The sequence below is a fragment of the Siniperca chuatsi genome, linkage group LG10 (genome assembly GCF_020085105.1).
Source record: "Siniperca chuatsi isolate FFG_IHB_CAS linkage group LG10, ASM2008510v1, whole genome shotgun sequence".
Taxonomy (NCBI): Eukaryota; Metazoa; Chordata; class Actinopteri; order Centrarchiformes; family Sinipercidae; genus Siniperca; species Siniperca chuatsi.
The window spans coordinates 29,789,176-29,802,847 of NC_058051.1; the positions used below are offsets into that span (position 1 = coordinate 29,789,176).

Consider the following 13,672-nt stretch of genomic DNA (forward strand, 5'->3'; position numbering starts at 1 on the left):
AAACTTAGACATTAACCCAACCTGTCCTAATCACTTTAAAAGTTGTATTTTAATGGACATTTCAAGTGTGTGTATGCTACTCTGCCAACTAAAGGCATGCAAATTGTGTCTTTTGCACTTTCTGTAATGTTTATGGACCACGGCTGGTGCTTCAATGTGGAGAGAAGCTTGATGTTCAGATGTTGCGTGTGGACAAAGAGGCCTGTTTAACACAGATAACTATGTGTTTTATTATGGAATGGCTTTGTGACTTCCTGTTCTTTGACATGAGACTTGTCTGGGTGGTATGGACAGCGTGAGGCAGTCTGAAAGCTGGTGTCTCACACCAAAAGCGTGACAGTTGGCATCAATGATAATATGATAATGATAATGTTGTTAAGTACAGAACTTTATTATTTCTCAGCTCAGACAGCAATGAGAGATGTTGGTGATAGAAGCAGTTTCTCTTCATGGTTTAGTGGAAGCTTCCTTTGAGTTTATTAGTACAATAATAAGACAAACAGTAAATTAAATGTGAAACACAATGATACAGTTCAATGATTAAAAGAAAAAAAAAAAAGTTTTCAAACAACATCATGAGATATACTGTGTGTGCGCTCCCTGGTGTTCATAATAAAGAGCTCATCACAGGCGGTGCCAATAAACCATCCAGTACACCACAGAACAAACTGGGCACTTCTGCAGGGTTTTTACGTTTTTTAAGCTAAAGGCTGTAACACGTCCTGTAGGAGTCGACTGCTACACTGGTAAAAATTAACAGTTAATATCTTCACCATGAAAAAGTCATCACAGAGAGCTTCATTTCTCTTGTTTATAGTGTAACATTTTATTAAAAATGCAAAAGCCTGCAGCTACACATTCTGACCTTCCTGTTCAGGGTGTCGCTGTCGTGCCAAATTATCACAGAGACATTTAAAGCTTTTCACCTGCATTATAATTTGATTCAGCAGTTAAACATTTAGTTATAGCACCAGACTGACCTCTACAGAATACTGGGCGCTGAAGGCTGAAGGCTCAACACAGAAAATATAAACCATGACAGAAGCATTTCTTTAAAACTTTTATTTAAAACTTTAAAACTATTACAAATTACAAAAGCAAAGAAACAAAGTTTTCCACAGTCTGTGTCCGTTAGAAACAGTATAATTACAGATTAAAGATCAATCCAAAGTTGATGATGATGCTCATACAACATTTCTCAACAGGATGTTGATGCACTTAGCTCCGTGTTCTGCATAAGGGGCGGCATCTGTAAGAAAAACACGTCAGTCAGCCATCTCACATGGAACAGATTACAGAATAAATAGATTGAATATTTGGTGTAAATATTTAAATCACTCCTCACAAAGACAGAAGAGATTGGGGAGTGATGACATCAACAGCATCATGACCAATAAAAAACAGACAAGAACAGCAACTGCATATTAATGACACGCGAGGAGGGGTTACAACCAGGCATGACAGCTCATGTTGCTCGTAAGGAACAAGGATTATTGATTGATTGACACTTGAATCAAACCATTGGTTCAAATGTAAGCCGAATTTAAAGTCGTGGCTGTCACAGTCTGTCTCTCTACCAGCCCAGATCCTTTTTGGGATCCTAGCTGCTATGTTTCTGTCTTGCCTTGTGTTTCTTTTGAGCTTCTCTCACCTGAACCTGCCTGTACCTGCACCTCCTGATAAAAGACTTCAGTGTTCAGAGTGAAAACTGATGGAGCAGCGACCTCTAGTGACCTCTGTAGAGATCACATGTCAGTCAGCCATAAATTGTATTCTTTCTCATGAGTTGGTGCAGATGCAAAGTGCATTTATAAGAAAATAAACAGGTGTAAGGGGCTGAACAGCAGGCGTGATGACGGGTGGCCCCACCAGCCAATCAGATGCATGTTGAATGCAATTTTCTAATTTTGTCTATTCAACAGTCTATAGAGAGAAAATGTAAAAAAATTAAATTTAAAAATTCTTAGACAATGATCTGATGAACGAAATATACAGTTTCTGATACTTGAATTAAATGTTCAAAGCAAGGTGAGCAGATTAAAGTAGTTTGTAAGTAAACACTAAAATAATGTGGAGAATTAAACAGAACAAAAATGGTGAAATAAAAAGTAAGGAATAGAAATAGGGTAATATATTCTTTCAAACATTATATATATATAATATATTTTCATTAGACAAATATACCGTATGTCGTAAATAATAGCATTATCAGAGAAATACCCTGAAATATTGTGATATTATTTATCGCCCACCCCTAGCGCGCGGAGTATCTTCTTTTGTGGTATGCCACTGCGCTTATGGCTACAATGAATGCTGCCTCCACCTGACTGAATGTAATTAAACACAGAAAAGTACGACTGTGAACTTTTCGAGGAGCTCCTCCTGTTGTTGTGGCTCTCGCTCCGGCTGCTGCTCCTGTTCACAACACATGATCTACTGTTCAGAGTTTGAATAAGAAGCCTGCAATATATTATAAAATATATTATAAAACTAGTTAGAAATTTTCTAAAATGCAGTTAAAGTTGATCACAAGCAGCAGATGTCAATTTAGACAATGAAACACATTCCCACTTCCTGTGTAGACAGGAAAATATAAATAAAATATAAAATAATGGAGCATTCCCTTGTTGCTGAAATGCCTAAGGTCAATAAACTGAAGCAACAAAATTGTAGGAAACTGCTGATACAAAAACACAAAACAAACTTCTGCCTATTAGTATCTTAACAAATCAACTTACAACTTTTTGTTATAGACCTTCAGGCAAACTGAATTAAAAAACTGCTATATTCTTATCTTACCTGGTTCTCTGTCCGAATCAGTTCTTCAGCAACATGAAAACAGTCTTCCCATTGTCTACGACGTATTCTGTCCTCGATTTCTTTAGTCAACTTTTCTTTTGCTGATTCCCTCAAAAGCTCTTTCACGACTTTTTTCCCCTCCTCCAAAATCAGTTTGTCATATAAAACTTTTCCCTTGCAACAACTTGAGTTTCCACAACATTTTCTGCATCCAAACAATGACATTAAGAATGCAGCAACAATGATACTACAGAGTAAAAGGCCACCGATAAACTGAAAAAGAAACAAAGATGGTTATATTATAACAGCATTTCTGTGTTCTTGCAGTCATTTTCTTAAGATAGTTCTCGCTGATCTAGTAGAACAAGACCACAGTGAAATAAAAAGGTAGTACACAACAACATGATGGAAACACTCACCCTGGACCTGTTTTTCAGTTCAGCGATGACGACTCGATCCTTGTCAGTGATATTCGTCTTGTCTTTGCAGGCTAACTGTGCCTGTTGTTCAGAGCGATCATTCTTACAGCAAACATACCAGTCTCCATCGAGTAACACGAAAGCAACCCAAAGCAGACTAACAAAAGCTGCCTTAAGAAGTTTACGGAAGAAAGAACCCAAAAATCTGCAACAGCATCGAATTGAAGACACATATCTAGAGACTGTCTGAAATGACCTGTCTGTCAAGAGTATTAAAAAAAATATTATAAAAACTGGCAGAACCAGGTACAAATAGCAGTCCCTAACTTGTGGTTTGCAAGTGCACGCAAAGTCCCTGTCAAGCAAAACACTGTAGGTAAACATCAAAATGATTGCAGCATAGTTGTTGAGCTTTCCAGAAACAAGTTTTGTCAATACGCTGTCCATCTTCGATGCACAGTTGGCATCAGCTGACAGCCTGCAGCTTATACCCTCTGAACATATACCAACATGAAACCATGTATTTCCTGTTTCTGTTGCGTGTGCTGCAGATGAAGAGTATAGAAAGTGAGTCATCCCCTGTCATAGTTAGCCACACCTCTCTCCTGACTCTAGTGTGCTCTCCTTTCCCCATGTTCCTTGTCTCTCCTCTGTTTTTTGATGTGTGTGTGTGTGTGTGTACTGGTCTGGCTCCCTGGTCCGCCCTCCTGTTGCTGATCACTGGCACACCTGAAGTCCAATCATCCAATCAGTCTCCACAGTATATCTACCAGGCTCCACCAGCACCAGATTGTCTCTGTACACTTGTACGATATCTTAGTCTCGGCTCCTACCTCGACCAAAGTTAAATTGTAGTTACTCACTATTGTTGTCTCATTTGTAACTCTGTCTGTCTCTGCCACAGAGCTATTCCCTGCCGGTGATCACAGCCACAGGATCGTCTCTGATCTCTGCGAGGCTGCCTGCCACGCTACCTGAGCCAGCTGCCGTTCCTGTCCTACCTGCCTCCCCACCCGAGTAAGCTGCCTTGCCGGTTCTGTCCATCACGCTACACGAGCCAACCCAGAACCTACACTCAGCGTCTCCGTCCCCGGAGCCTAGCCGTTTCTCCTAGGACCGGGCCTACTTCGTCCTCTCTGGCTACAGTGGACTACACCGGAGTCGCCGCTCTGGAGGAGCGCATATCCACCTGTGATTGCTTGCAGTGTTATAATAAAAACTGTTGCTACCACAATCCAAGTACCACCTTCTTGTGTTCTGCAATTGGGTTCTTAGATTGTGCACTACGACATCCACATTTGAAGGCAAGGCAATGCAAGTTTATTTATGTAGCACATTTCAGTTCATTTGCTTTACATAAAACATAAAAGGGATCATGAGAAAATGTAAAAGCAACATAAGGCAATATAAAAAGACATTTAAATAAGATAAAACAAGCGGAAAACAAGAAGAACAAGAAAAGTCTCAGCAGACCTGCAGTTTTCTGGGAGTTTGTTCCAGATATGTGGAGCATAAAATCTGAACACTGCTTCTCCATGTTTAGTTTGGACTCTGGGGACAGAAGGCAGACCTGTCCCAGATGATCCGAGAGGTCTGGATGGTTCATAACGTAGCAGAAGATCAAAAATGCATTTTGGCCCTAAACCATTCAGTCCTTTATAAACTAACAGCAGTTAACAGGTCCAAAATCCTGTTACAACAAAAAGGGCAATAAAGTACAAAATACAAAAGTACCATCAGTTCTGTGAGAAAGACCTACATCAGTGGTGTAGATGGTGGTCTGCACAAATGTGTACATGCCGTTTAAGGCCTGGTCATAGGAGATGCCATTTGAAAAGTGCATCAAAAGGCTGGCAGGGAAGACTTGGCCTTGCAGGGAAGGTGCTCACCATCCGGTGTAGTACTCATGTGTTGGGATTTCCAATGGTTAAATGGGCACCAAATTATGTAGGTGCAATCAATGAAATTTGGCTATCAAAGTTATCAAAGATAATCATAAATAATAACTTCAATGAATAAAGTTCTTGGAGGGCACCACCCTTAAACAAGGAAAAATGATAGCTAATTAATTGATACAGTCTTATAAAATAAACTAAACTATCAATTTAGTCGACTGACCAATGGTAGCTGGAAGCTGGGTCCATCGGGGGAGTTCACCTGGAGGATTGTGGGAAACTGAGTTCAATAGCTCTCCTTTGTTTACAGAACAGCTAATAAAAAGTTCAGCTAAAGTCCCACTAATGAATGAATGAATCTGTGGAGTGCCAGTGGATTCTGTTTCTTGTCATCCCAACTGCCGGGATGTAGGGCTGCCTAAAGATCAGCGTGAACAGCCTAAAGTGTGAGTGTGTATGTGAGAGAGGGAGCGTGTGTGTGTGTATATTGGTGGGTGAGAATGTGCGCACATCTGGGTGCACAGCAGAAATAATGTGTGTATGTTCCTTTGTTCTGCCTCAGTATCGTCGCGGCTGCAATCATCGGTGGGGCTGAGCCAACCCGTTCTCATTTCCAGGTCGTCAAATAGTGACGTTTTTGTCACGCTCCTTGGCGTCTCATACAGAAGCACAAGGTACCCTTCAGCGTCTGTATGAGATGCACCAGGCTTTCAATGAACTTCAATGTAAAACCTTCTAAGGCAATATTAGATGCTCAGAGAAACTGCTCCGGCCGGCCATTCACTTCAATATTAACCTGACCATGGCGCTGTTATTTCTCCTATAAGACGCTGTGAGCATCAGTCCCATTGGAGAACCGAGGAACTGCTGCCCGAAAGTATTATTCTCACTGTTAATTCCCATGTTAAGGTTTTCTTCAATCTTCAACATTTCTCAAATCTAAAACACGAAAGTGTCCTTGATAATTCAACAATAAGATAGATTAATGTGACTGTTATCAGTTTTCATTATTTCTCCTTCGATTCTGAGAAATAAAGCTTTTTGTTGTCAGTTTTGGATAGTGGAAGGCTAGGCTACATTAGCCGTGAACCTTAGCCACAGCTGCAAGAGGAATCCAGCTCACTGCTAAACCTGAAATCTGGTGGATGACGTTTAAATTACTTGTGTACTTAATGTACTTTTTGTACAATGAATTTACAGTCATAATCAGCCAGACATAGTGTGCCACATTTTCACAAATTTCTATTGTGCAACTGTCCTTCATATATATATCTTCTGAGTTTTTATCAAGTTTAGTCCTTAAAACAGATAGACTTAGTACTGCGTTTATCTCAGAGTGTACATAAACCCACTTACTGTTTTAACCACACCCAAATTGATCATCTTGTTGATGTTGAGCTGCAGGCTCACTGCGAACGACAGTCTATTCTATTGCCCCACTAAAAAAATGATAATAAAACAAAGAAGGTTAGCTCCATGCTATAACCCACAAATTAAAGCAAACATCGCAAAAACTTGAAAGGAAATGGCATTCCACCAATCCGGAAAAAACTTTTGTCAAGATAGTCTTAAAAAATATAGGAAAGCCCTTCGTAATGCCAGAGCAGCCTACTACTCATCATTAATATAGGAAAATAAGAACAACCCCAGGTTTTTTTTCCAGCACTGTAGCCAGGCTGACAGAGAGTCACAGCTCCATTGAGACATGTATTCCTATAGCCCTCAGTAGTAACGACTTCATGAGCTTCTTTAATGATATAGTTTTAACTAAAGAAGAAAAGGTTCATCACATCCTCAACTGGCAACAATTTATTCTTAAAGACAGGAACCTTACAAACAGCTATAAAACCTGTTATATATTTAGACTTCTTTTCGACCTTCTTCAACTAACTTCAACGATTCATCCAAGCCATCAACTTGTCTTAGACCCCATCCAAACTTGGCTGCTTAAAGAGGTTTTACCCTTATTTAGCACTTCTTTACTAGATATGATCACTCTGTCTTTATTAACAGGTTATGTTTCACAATCATTTAAAGTAGCTGTTATTAAACCTCTTCTTAAAAAGCCCATTCTTGATCCAGGGGTTTTAGCCAACTATAAACCTATATCTAACCATCCCTCTCTCTATAAGATCCTTGAGAAAGCAGTCGGCAATCAGTTGTGTGAGTTTCTACATAACAATAGTTTATTTGAGGATTTTCAGTCAGGATTTAGAGTGCATCATAGCACAGAGACAGCACTGGTGAAAATTACAAATGATTTTCTAATCGCATTAGACAATGGACTTGTCTCTGTACTTGTTTTGTTAGAACTTAGTGCTACATTCGACACCATTGACCATCACATCCTAGTACAGAGACTGGAACATTTAATTGGCATTACAGGAACTGCACTAAGCTGGTTTAAATCCTATCTATCAAATTGATCTCAGTTTGTACATGTTTACGATAACTCCTCCGTGCAGGCCCAGAGTTAGTCATGGAGTTCCACAAGGTTCTGTGCTTGGACCAATTCTGTTCACCTTATATGTGCTTCCTTTAGGCAATATTATTAGGAAACACTCCATAAACTTTCATTGTTATGCGGATGATACCCAATTATATCTAACGATCAAGCCAGATGAAACTAATCAGTCAGCTAAACTTCAAGCATGCCTTAAGGACATAAAGACCTGGATGACCTGCAACTTTCTGATGTTAAACTCAGACAAAACTGAAGTTATTGTACTTGGCCCCAAACACCTGCGAGACACATTATCTAAAGATATAGTTGCTCTGGATGACATTGCCCTGGCCTCCAGCACCACTGTAAAGAACCTTTTATAGAGTTATCTTTGATCAGGATTCATCCTTTAACTCCCACATGAAATAAACTTCAAGGACTGCCTTCTTTCACCTACGTAACATTGCAAAAATTAGGTACATCCTGTCTCAAAATGATGCAGAAAAACTATTCCTTACAGTTTGGGTTCGGGAGGCAGACACCATCTCCACATTTACAGTTTTTTCTGAATGCTTAAGCGCTAATCGTGATTCTTGTAGCACAATTTCTAAAACTATTAATACGTATAGCAAAACCACTCACTGAGTTTGCAAAACTAAAAGCACAAACACTGCTTTGCACTCAGTTTGCAATTTTGTAACACACTTTGCAAAACTGTAGGCACAATTCACTGCACAGCACTCTTTTTGCAGAACTTTAAACACAACTCACTTCTTACACTCAATTACCAAATTTCCAACACACTCCTAGCAAAATTACACATGTATGGCATCATTAACACTGTTTTGCCAACTGTCTGGCACACTTTCACATGTGAAAACTGTTTTAGATAATTAGTTCACTTTGCAATCAGCATAAGCACTATAAATAAGCCACAGGTAAGCTGTCTGTGTGGAGTACAATGGAAGGAGCAGTAAGAGTGAGAAGAGTGAGAATCAGAGGAGGCCGAGGGAGAGGACGTGGAGGTGAAGAAGTTGGAGGAAGAGGACGTGGAGGTGAAGAAGCGAGAGGGTTAGAGGAAGTTAGAGGAAGAGGACAAGGAGGAGCAAGAAGAGGATGAGGAGGGGAAAGAGGAACGGTAAGAAGAGTAAGAAATAGAATAACTGATGACATCAGAGCTACAATAGTGGACCATGTCATCAACCATGGGATGACCCTGAGGGAAGCTGGCCAACGGGTTCAGCCTAATTTGAGCCGCTACACTGTGGCAAGCATCATTAGGACATTTCGAAATGAGAATCGGTAAGTACTTTGTAGCACTGCCATACTCTAATGAGAAACACAACAATACCATACATGCAAAAATACTGAAATTGTGACTTTACAGAATTGCTAGACGTCCAGATGTTGGGGGCAGAGGAAGAATGTTCACTCCAGAGCAAGAGACCCATATAGTGAACATGGTGATTGCCAATAATGCAATAAGACTGTGCGAAATACAGCAGTGCATAATTGATAATGACACCATCTTTCAAAATATACACAGTGTAAGCATTTCTGCACTAAGTCGTGTACTTGTGCGCCACAGAATAAGAATGAAGCAAATTTACAGAGTTCCTTTTGAGAGAAACACAGAACGTGTAAAGCAACTGCGATATGACTATGTGCAGGTAAGCTATAGTGTCATTGGTTCTGAATTTGGAAGTGCATACTGTAGTGCTGTGCATGGGCCTGATGTGTTGCATTTGTTTTGTCTTGTCCAGAGAGTGATGGAACTAGAAGCAGATGCCATGGGACATGAGGCCGGTTTTAACCTCAGTAAAACAAGGAGACGTGGCAGGAACATTATTGGACACCGTGCCATCATCAATGTCCCAGGACAACGTGGTGGTAACATAACTTTGTGTGCAGCTATTAGTCAAAATGGTGTTGTTCACCATCATGCAACCCTAGGCCCATACAACACTGCACACATTATTGCATTCCTGGACACCTTACATGACATGCTCACTGTTCAGAGACCAGAGCATACCCGATATGTCATCATATGGGACAATGTTAGTTTCCATAGGGCTGCTTTGGTCCGCAACTGGTTTACAGACCACCCATCCTTCATGGCACTCAACCTCCCTCCATACTCTCATTCTTAAATCCCATCGAGGAGTTCTTCTCTGCCTGGCGCTGGAAAGTGTACGACCGTTATCCTCATCAACAGGTAGCCCTTTTACAGGCAATGGAGGAGGCATGTGGAGATATTGACCAGGCATCGTGTCAGGCCTGGATACGGCATTCAAGGAGATATTTTCCCCGGTGCCTTGGACTGGAGGATATCGCATGCGATGTGGACGAAATTTTGTGGCCGGACCCAGAAAGACGACATGATGTAGGCTGATTGTCTTTTTTTTTTCGTGAAATTACTATTTTGTGTTCTGACTTTGTCTTGGTTTTGATGAGTGTGAATAAACACCAATACTTGAAGTTTGGATCCTTGTATGTTTACATGACACTATGACAAAAGTATGACCTCAAATTGACATCTGTACACAGAGAAAGCAAAAGCCAGATGTGTTTTGTATTCATACCATCAGTGTGTAGTTGGCACATTGTGTGCTTAGTAGATGATGGCTTGTGTTTACTGTTTGATACGAAATCACCATTTTTACGAAGGTGTGAAGAGTTAATCTAGCTGTGTTCGCTTTTGCAAGAGAACTACAATGTTTTGATAATTGGGTGAAAGGTTTTCTTATTTGTGTGTAGAGTTTTGCAAAAATAGCCAATAGTTACAAAAAATGTGCTTAAGCAATCAGAAAAAACTGTAAGAGTATGTTTAAGACTTTCCTCTTTGATAAAGCTTATAGTTAGGGCTGGCTTGGGTGAGTCCTGAACCATCCCTTAGTTATGCTGCTATAGGCCTAAATTGGAGGGAGACTTCCCATGATGCACCTCGCTCCCCCTCTCCCTCTCTACCTGTATGCGTTCTTATCCCATTAATGTTACTAACTCGACATCTTCTCTCTCCCATAGTTCTGTGCTTTCTCGTTTCTCTCCTTCTGTTGCTTTTCGCAGGTATTTCTGCCTCTGGAGCTGCAGAGATTTGTGGTTGTGGGCTTCCTACTGCTCCCATGTTCCTGCTCGACAACCACTACTGCAATTATTATTATTATCATTAATATATTATTATCAGGATTTCAGCTGACCAAGCTAACTAATTATTTTAATAGATGAGACCTGAAGCAGCAAATGTTTGGTTTGGCGGTACCTTCAGTGACACAAACAAACAAACAAAAAAAAGCTTTGCACAGTGTGTGCATGTATAGTTGGAGGTCCTGCCACCTGCAAAATGAAAAGGTATTCAGCAAACAACACTACCACAAGCATTTGTGGTTTCTTTTCTCAGGCCCATAATTTCCTTCCTGTGCTACATATGAACCTAGCTCTCATGAGCCATGTATATCCTGTCACTGTAGCATTGTACTTCACATTTATCTACTTTACAATCTTTCCATTGCTGCAGCTGTTCTGAAATGTGTTGTCTTTCATGTATTGTGCATTGTTGTGCGCAATAATCTGTGCATTTATTTTCACTATGAAATGACTAAAACATAAAAAAACTGTCATATGTCAAAACTTTAAATTTCAACATAACATGATCATGAATACACAGCCAACAGTATGACAGTACAATACGATATAATGACCTGTGTATGATTGATAGAGTGTTGATGCAGATGGCTTTGGTTTCTCCACCACCAAGTCCTGAATCGGCTTTGTACAGATCCCGAGAATTATATGAACATGCAGTCATGATTATAGTGTACATACAGCTATGTCAGTTTCAACTATTAATGGTTAAAAAGAGGTCCATTGACAGAAACTCCCCATATTTAAACAATAACAGTGTTAATGAGATTAAGAGAATCAATCGAGCAGCTGAAAGTGAACTAGGCTCCAGTTCACTGTAATATATACGAAGAAGCCATGACTCCATGATTACTTTTCCAAGATTATTACAGAGAATGCTGGAAACTCTAGAATATCATTCTCCACTATTGACCAGCTACTCAACACTGCCCCCACCCGTCCGCAGCTCTTTGTAAAAAAGATGTAACCATGTGAAAATTTACCTGTATTACATTAACTGAGCTTTGCCCCACGGTGGCCTGGGAGCTGAAGACTTGACGACTGGATGGGGGCAGAGCAGGAGCAGGTGTTGGCCATGCTGCCAACTAGGGATCAGGCAGGATTGGTGGCAGCTCTCTGGTGTTGGGCAACAGTTTTGGAGGCTGGGCTTGAGGCTGAAGGCTAGCATGCTGGTGGTTAACAGCCTGGAGGCTTGGAGATGGGAGGCTAGCTAGTATGATGCTAGCAGTCCGAGAATCAGACAGGCTTGATGTCAGAGGGGACGGCCAACTGGGGTTCTGGGGAATCGTGGGAGGCAGCAGTGGTGTGCCTGGGAAGAACACGGCAAAAGGAGACTTTCCACCCGGAAGAAGCCACCTCCGAGGCCATCATTGGATTTCTCTTCCAAATGGCAGAACAAGGCTTAAAATATTCAGTCTCTTCTTTCAACAGCAGGTGAATGTCTGCTGGGGCCATAACTGGCCAGCTCATTCTGTCAAGGTTTGTTCAAATTAGACCCAAGCGCAGGACGTAGTCTAGGAGGCTGGTGAAGTTTAAAAGATTTATTGAATAATTACAAGAGACAGGATGGCTGGTTATGGTGGGGGAAGAATTGGGAAGCATTGGTTAGTAAGCAGGCAGGCAAAGAAATGAGAGACAAGCCACAGAATTGAGGCAATGATCTGGCACAGGCTGTGTGTAGAGCTGGGGCTGAAGTAGTAGTGAGAGCTGACGAGTTGATGCAAGGCAGGTGAGCCAGGTGGGAGTCGTGAAGATCTGATTGCTGACAGGTGTTCATAGGAGCAGAGCCAGGAGCCATGATGGGAGACCACGCCCACAAACACACAAACATACACAAAGACTGAGAGAGACAGACAGGGGAGCACTGGAAACACATGGATGGGGAAAACACTAGGGAAAATGCAAGGGTACATGCCGGAATATGACAGTAACTCCTCCACCTCATGTATTGACCCTGTACCTACAGCATTTTTAAGCAGTTGTTCGATAGTGTTAAAAGTCACATCTTGAAGATTATAAATGCAAACAGGCATCACCCAAGATGCCTTCAAAACAGCTGTTGTAAAACACTTACTAAATAAACCCAAACTAGATGGTAATGCACTGACCAGCGATAGGCCGATATCCAACCTTCCATTCATTAGTAAGATACTTGAAAAGATAGTTTCAGTGCAAATAAACTCTGTTCTTAAAGAAAACAGTATCCTGAAGGAATTTCAGGCTTTAGAACATACCACAGCACAGAAACTGCTCTTACTAAAATAATCAGCGACCTCAGGCTAAACTCTGATGAAGATTCATTCTTAATTCTTGTCCTCTTAGATTAAAGCACAGCGTTTGATACGATTGACCAATCGTTAATCAATCGTCTTGAAAAGCTGGTTGGTCTTTCTAACTGTGTGTTAATCTGGTTCAAAACATACATCAAAGAGATGAAGTTTTATGTCAGTCTTGGAGACCATGTGTCTGAGAAACATGACATCTGTTTGGGGGTTGCACAAGGGAGCTGCCTTGCCATTAATATTCTCACTATACATGCCACTTGGTGACATCATTAGAGCACAATGTATGTTCCCATAGATGCGGATGACATGCAACTATACATCTCTGCAGAACTAAATGATGCTGCAGCTATATACTCCATTACTATCTGTCTATTGGCAATAAATACATGGATGAGCGATAATTTTGAGGACAAAAATTATATCCTACTAATCGGCCCTAAAACAAAAAGAAAAATGCTGTTTAATAATTTGGGGAAACTGACTCCCTGGATTAACTTTGAGATTACAAGTCTTGGCGTTATCTTAGATTCAGAGCTAAGCTTCAAGTCCCACATTAACAAGGTGATGAAACCATAATTTTTCCACCTTTAGAAACATAAAGTGCAAACATTTATAAATCAAAAAGACGCTGAAAAACTGATTCATGCCTTTATTTCAAGCCGACTTGATTACTATAACGCACTTTTTACT

The 13,672-nt window shown here is 40.7% G+C and overlaps 1 long non-coding RNA gene across 2 annotated transcripts; it reads right to left on the minus strand.

Annotated features, from left to right (window-relative positions):
- Positions 1–437: 437 nt before the first annotated feature.
- On the minus strand, positions 438–3,784 carry LOC122882635. 2 transcript variants are annotated; one of them, XR_006379412.1, is made up of 3 exons: positions 3,219–3,784; positions 2,800–3,072; positions 438–2,415 (listed from the first exon to the last, which is right to left on the minus strand). It is a non-coding gene; the product is annotated as an uncharacterized LOC122882635 (long non-coding RNA). The 2 variants fall into 2 exon arrangements; XR_006379411.1 differs by having other exon boundaries at positions 438–3,072.
- Positions 3,785–13,672: the final 9,888 nt, after the last annotated feature.